Source organism: Meles meles, chromosome 13, assembly GCF_922984935.1.
Source record: "Meles meles chromosome 13, mMelMel3.1 paternal haplotype, whole genome shotgun sequence".
Lineage (NCBI taxonomy): Eukaryota > Metazoa > Chordata > Mammalia > Carnivora > Mustelidae > Meles > Meles meles.
The window spans coordinates 39,548,185-39,554,858 of record NC_060078.1 but is presented as its reverse complement, the minus strand read 5'-3'; positions in this window follow the sequence as shown (position 1 = coordinate 39,554,858).

The window sequence follows — 6,674 nt, the reverse complement described above, 5'->3', positions numbered from 1 at the left end:
CCAAGAACTGACTCTGCTGCAGAAGCAATTTGGTAACATCCCCTCTCAACTGCTGACTTGTTCTGAAGGCTGAAACACTTTGGGAACTTCGTCTCTTTCTAAAGGGAAGCCTTGGGAGTCATTCTTTGGGTACTTCCTCCTGACTGACCTCGTTCTGTGGCGCCATGACTTTTGGTTTTGTTTGCTGAGATGTATCTTCTTTGTTCATCTTAGTCTGGAGTTCTCTCTTGTGAAAACTTTTAAAAAAGTTTTTACATATGTTCCAGTTAGTTAACATAGAATGTAATTTTAGTTTTAGGTGTATGGTGTAGTGATTCAACATTTCCATACATCACCCAGTGCTCATCACAGCAAGTGCCTTCCTTTATCCGTATCACCTATTTCACCATCCCCCACCCACCTCCCCTCTGGTAACCATCAGTTTGTTCTCTACAGTTAAGAGTGTTTCTTGGTTTCTCTTTTTCTCTTTTTCTTTTTCCCTTTGCATGTTTGTATTGTTTCTTAAATTCCACATATCAGTGACATCATATAGTATTTGTTTTTCTCTGACTGACTTATTTGGCTTAACATAATACTCTCTAGCTCCATCCATGTTGTTGCAAATGGCAAGATTTCATTCTATTTTATGGCTGAGTAATATTCCATTGTGTGTACATACCACCTCTTCTTTAGCCTTTCATCAGTTGATGGACAATTGGGCTAGTTCCATAATTTGGTCATTGTAGATCTTGTGGAAACTCTTGAAAAGATTGTCTTTGAAGTATGAAGGGCAAGCAAATTAAACTTGAAGTGGAGAAAATCTTCATCCCTTTGTGGCCCTTTAGAAAGGGGTCATAGAATACTGAGGAAGACCTCCTTCTAAAGCTTTAGCTTGGGTAACACACTACAGAGTTTGCACTATAAGATGACATCTATGGGAGTACGTTTTTTGGGAAAGGTATTTTCCATGGAAGAGACAATGCTGAGCACTTCTTCCGGATGGGCTACAGGTAGATGACATTGTGAGTTCAGTGGCAGCTCAGTGTTCTTCCAAATGACTCCTGATTCCTAAGAGATTTGTCTTGGCTATCTTTCTCTAAAGATTTTTTTCCCTTTGGTTAATGTTTGCCAGGGAACTTCACTGAGTTGGATCCTCTCCATAGATTTGCTGACAGCATATGCTGGGGAGAACTGCCCTGACTCAAAGTATTCATTACTTGTTTCTCTTCTAAAGGATTGCTTGGAAGATTTTTATCTGGACCATTCTTATACTTGAAACTTTAGATCTCCAGATGGTATTATTTGACCAAACATATATATTACTATTTGTGGTGACATTTGCTGAGAAAGTTGTTCTTTATTTAGGGTTTTTTACTTAGTAGCTTTACCCATGACAATGGTAATTTTTTTTTATATTTTGTTTTGAAGGGATCTGGAGATGGACACTAATTTGTCTGAAGTCATGTTCTCAGGAATATCATCCTGCAGAACCTCTTTGGTAAACTTGTTGCTCCTGAAGGGTAACCCTAAGAAACGCTGCCCAGGGGCTTGCACTTATATGCATTGGTTTAATTCCTTCTGATTTCAAGATTTACTTAGTTTTATCATTTCTCAGTGATTCAACAAAGCATCCCTCTTTTGAGTTTTGTTCTAAACATCTTGATCTTTGGGCATTATTTTTCTGTACGAATTTTCTGAAAATCTTCTGGCCAATCCGATTGGTGGAAGCTTCTCTTTCTAATGCTATTTTCTCTGTAATTATATCCTAAATGGAACTCCTCTGTCAGACCAGAATTTTGGGGGGAATTTCCTTCCAGATATCTGATAATCGGATTTAATTGCTCCTGAATTGACTTGTGAAAGATCATGTCTTTGTCATCATCTTTTCTACATGAGAGCCTCCCCAAGGGAGTGGCTTGGGGAATTGGTCACAGTCAAATTTGCCCATTGATGAGAAATCCATTGATGTCACTTAAAGAATGTGTCCCAGTCTATGTTTCTTAAAAAAAAAAAAATGAACTGCATGCAAACACAACGTGCGCGCACACACACACTACTATAAAAAAGATGCTCCATGTCCAACATGGGGCTTGAACTCATGACCCTGAGATAAAAAGCTGTATGCTCTACCAACTGAGCCAACGAAACACCCCACATGCACTACTTTCTGAAGAGCCTTGTCTTGAATATATTTCTCCAAGGACCTCGGGCCTCCAAGGGACCCTACTGGGCTAATTATTTTGTGGCTAATTTTATTCATGGAATCTTTTTATTCAGCAACGACATTTTGAGGAGTCTCATAAACACTGATTTTAAGTACAATGTCATGATTATGACAGTAATGAATATTGAGGAATTTTTCCTGGGCTCACTTTTCTCATGAAATTGCTTTCTATTGGTCATCATTCATGGAGGTTTTTCCTTGGTCATGCTCATCTTTGAATTTATCTCTCCTGGTGATAATTCTTGCAAAGTCTCTTCTCAGCTATTTGCATCCATGTAGTTAGTTTCTCCAGACAAATGATCTGGAGCTATTTCATTCTGGCCCATTCTGGTTCTGGAATATATCCCCAGGAGTAACTTTTTGAGGGGAGGGGTGGGGAATGATCGCAGTCTGGCTAAAATAGCCATGGGTTTCATCATTAGGGGCAATGAGTTCTCTGAATTTCTCCCTTCCTGGCATTATATGTGGATTTTTCTCTTCTGGTGCTTCACATGGAGGAATTTTTGCCCCAGCAACCTGTACATATGAACTGTACAACTTTTAATATTTTTTTTCATTCCATTTCACTTTGCCTAAACTTATCTATACGTGTGATATTTTCAGACAATGATGTCTTTGGATCCTGTCATTTTATTCCTGAAGGTTGTCCTTTGGACAATAGTAACCAAAGAATTGCTTCCTTTTCTAATTGTTTCTTTGGGATGGGTATCTTTTGACCATGACTCTAGAGGACAGCAGATCCAAGAAACCCCATCTGATGCCAGCATGACTTCTGACCCTGGCTTCCAAAGGTCTGCTTCTGGGAACACTAATTAAAATTTTCTTCTTTCTCTAACATTCAGACTTGCCTTTTTGTTGAAAAACATCATAAGATGTTTCTTCTCGATGAACAGAGCTCAAACACGAAAGCAGAAAGACCAAGAGAACTTTCCCTTTACTAATATGAGACATGCAGTATGACTCAGCTATGAGCCTCCTTGAGGAATTTTTGGCTCAAGCATTGGACTATCTTCACACAAATCATAAATTTTAATCCGGCCATGAAAATCATTCACCAGTTTTTCTTCATTGACAAGCATCTTCTTAAAGCCACATTGTTGACTGATAGAAGCTATTTCACTTTCATATTCTGAACATATCTGGTTGAGAGAGCATAGCTTTTGTATTTGTTTCCCAAAAGTCATCCTTCTTATTTTCTTTCCAAAGATAGAAAAAGGGTATTTGTTTCTCCATAGGATAGTATTTTGAAAAAATTTATAATCTATATAAAAGTGTAAGAATGATATCAATCAGTACTAATTACTCAAAAGAATGTTTTTACTGGAACATGTTCTGTCACTGGGAAGAACTTTAATTTATGGACTTTATGACTTTCATGATTATAACAGCATCTCAAAGGATCTAAGATGAAATTTTGAAGTAGCCTGTTTGGGATTGCAAATGCTTAGAACATCAGTTAATTTTGGCTGATAATCAAGACAATAAAATATGCATGAGCAGGCTTAAATGCTTCTGGATAACAGTGATCATTTGAAAGCTCTTTGAAGATTTCATTTCGTCTAAGAGGTAAGAAAAAAACTGTAATTGACTTGGAGCAAAATGTCCATGGACAGGGGAATTAAACTTCCTTTATCAATAAGTGCAACTCAACACAGCCTAGCAGTCCAGTGTGTGAGTTCTTGACAGACAGACCTCAATGCCATCTCCCAGTTTGCTGGCCTTGGGCCAGTCATCCATCTCTGAGCCTTACTTGTTTCCTCAGCCATAACATGGGGATTATTAAAGTGCCCAACTTGGGAGTGCTCAGAGTGCTGAATGTGATAATGTAGTCAAGCACTTAGCATAGTGCCTGGCACATATTAAATATCCATTGTAAGTCAGATAGTAGTCTTGAAAACAAAGATAATGCTTTTTAAACTGTATATTTCATTCTATTTATTTATTTGACAGAGAGAGAGAGACAGCAAGAGAGGAACACAAGTAGGGTGAGAGAGAGAGGGAGAAGCAGATTCCCCACTGAGCAGGGAGCCCGATGCGGTGCTGGATCGCAGGACCCTGGGATCATGACCTGAGCTGAAGGCAGACACTTAATGACTGAGCCACCCAGGTGTCTGTCCCATATGTTTCATTCTTTTTTTTTTTTTTTAATTTTTAAAAAAGATTTTCTTGGGGCACCTGGGTGGCTCAGTGGGTTAAGCCTCTGCCTTCGGCCCAGGTCATGATCTCAGAGTCCTGGGATCGAGCCCCGCATCGGGCTCTCTGCTCAGCAGGGAGCTTGCTTCCCCCTCCCTCTCTGCCTGCCTCTCTACCTGCTTGTGATCTGTCAAATAAATAAAAATCTTTAAAAAAAAAAAAAGATTTTCTTTATTTATTTGAGAGAGAGAGAGAGTGAAAGAGAACATGAGAGGGGAGAAGGTCGGGGGAGAAGCAGACTCCCCATGGAGCTGGGCGCCCAATGCAGGACTTGATCCCAGGACTCCAGGATCATGACCTGAGCTGAAGGCAGTAGCCCAACCAACTGAGCCACCCAGATGCCCCTGTTTCGTTCTTTAAACACATGTGGAAGAATAAATTTGAAGGGTAAGTGGGAATTTGTATATTCCCTTTAGAAAGCATAGAAAGTCTGAGTGAAATCATATGGTATTTGTCTTTCTCTGACTGACTGACTTTGCTTAGGATAATGCACTCTCAGTCCATCCATGTTGCATCCGAAATGCAAGATTTTCTTTTTATGTCTGAATAATATTCCATTATATATTATTATATCCATTATATATATATGTATATATGTATATATATGTATATATATATATATGGTGTGTGTGTGTGTATATATATATATATATATATATACACACACCCCATTCCAGCATAGAAAATCTGAGTGAAATCATATGGTATTTGTATTTCTCTGACTGACTTATTTTGCTTAGGATAATGCACTCTCAGTCCATCCATGTTGCATCCGAAATGCAAGATTTTATTCTTTTTATGTCTGACTAATATTCCATTATAGATATATCTATATCTATACCTATAATATATATCTATTATCTATATAATCCCTATCTTCTTTATTCATTCGTTTATCATGTATGGAATTTAAGAAACAAAACAAATGAGCCAAGGGGGTAAAAAGAGAGAGAGAAAAACCAGGAAATAGACTCTGAACTATAGAGAACAAACTGGTGGTTTTCAGAGGGGTGGTGGGTGTGGGGGATGGGTGTAATCGATGACGGGGATTAAGGAGGGTGATGCATGGAAATGTTGAATCACTCTATTATACATCCGAAACTAATACTACACTGTATGTTAACTAAATTGGAATTAAAATAAAAACTTAAAAAAAGAAAAAAAAAAGAAAGTATAGAAAGTCTGACTGAATGCATATGTTTTGGGTGCAGAAGCAATCCATCCTAAACCTTTCCTCTTTGGGAATGGTCCTGATTTTAAAGTCACTTCAAAATTGGGCATTATTTTGCAGCAAGTTTATTCAGGCTCTTCATTTCTCCCTAAACAAATAAAAGCTGGGATTCAACCTAGACTTCTCCTTCCCACTCACAGTGGATTCCTCCTCCCCAGCACCTCCCAGATCCAGCCCTTTCCTGCACCCTGAGCCTTTCCAGCCGTTCCTCCACACACACCACTGACGCTCTAGTGAGACCTCGTTGCTGCCTCCGAGCCTTTGCACGTGTCCTCCCACTCTCAAACTGCTCCTGGTGGTGTCTCAACTGCTGTCATCTCCACCGCCATCTCTCCTTGCACTGCACTTACTGTGGTCCCTGAGCCTCTCCTGCACTCAGCACTGAATGCCTTACTGCTCCTGCCCATCAGGAGAGGGAGGCCAGTGAAGAAAGCTGCCAACCACAAGAGCTAGAAGGTGAGGAAAACGTGATTGCCCTTCTTCAGGTCTGCCTTTAGTTTCTCACTAAAAACAAAGCCAGCTTGGCCAGAGGTGGGATACGTAATGTCATTTTAGCAAGAGAGGCGAGAAAGACCATACAGTGAGCGAAGGCACTGAACTTCCTCTAGAGAATATGTCCACCAGAAAGGGGCAGCACAAGCATTGGCAGTGACCTCCAGGCACTGCCCTGGGGGAGGAGGGAAGAACTTGGCCATTTTCTTTTGCTATTCAGTCCCTGAGCAAACCTGGCTTTTGGTAAAGCCTATGAGACTCTGGTCACTATCATGACTTGGTTTGTCCTGGGCTGTTGAGAACAGCCATCTCTACTGGGGGAGGGATGAGTCAGGCTGCAAGTCCCATACCCTTAACCAGATGATCTCTGAGGCTGCTTTTCTGAGGGTGGTGCTGAGGAGTGAGTTCAGGCCCTTACTCTGGAACCAAACCTTTGGGAGTTTGAACACTGGCTCTCCTTTCTAGCCAGGTGGGCCCAGGCAGGTTAACTGATGTCTTTGTGCTTCAGATTCTTCATTGGTAAAATGGGCATAATAACCATATGTATCTGCAAAA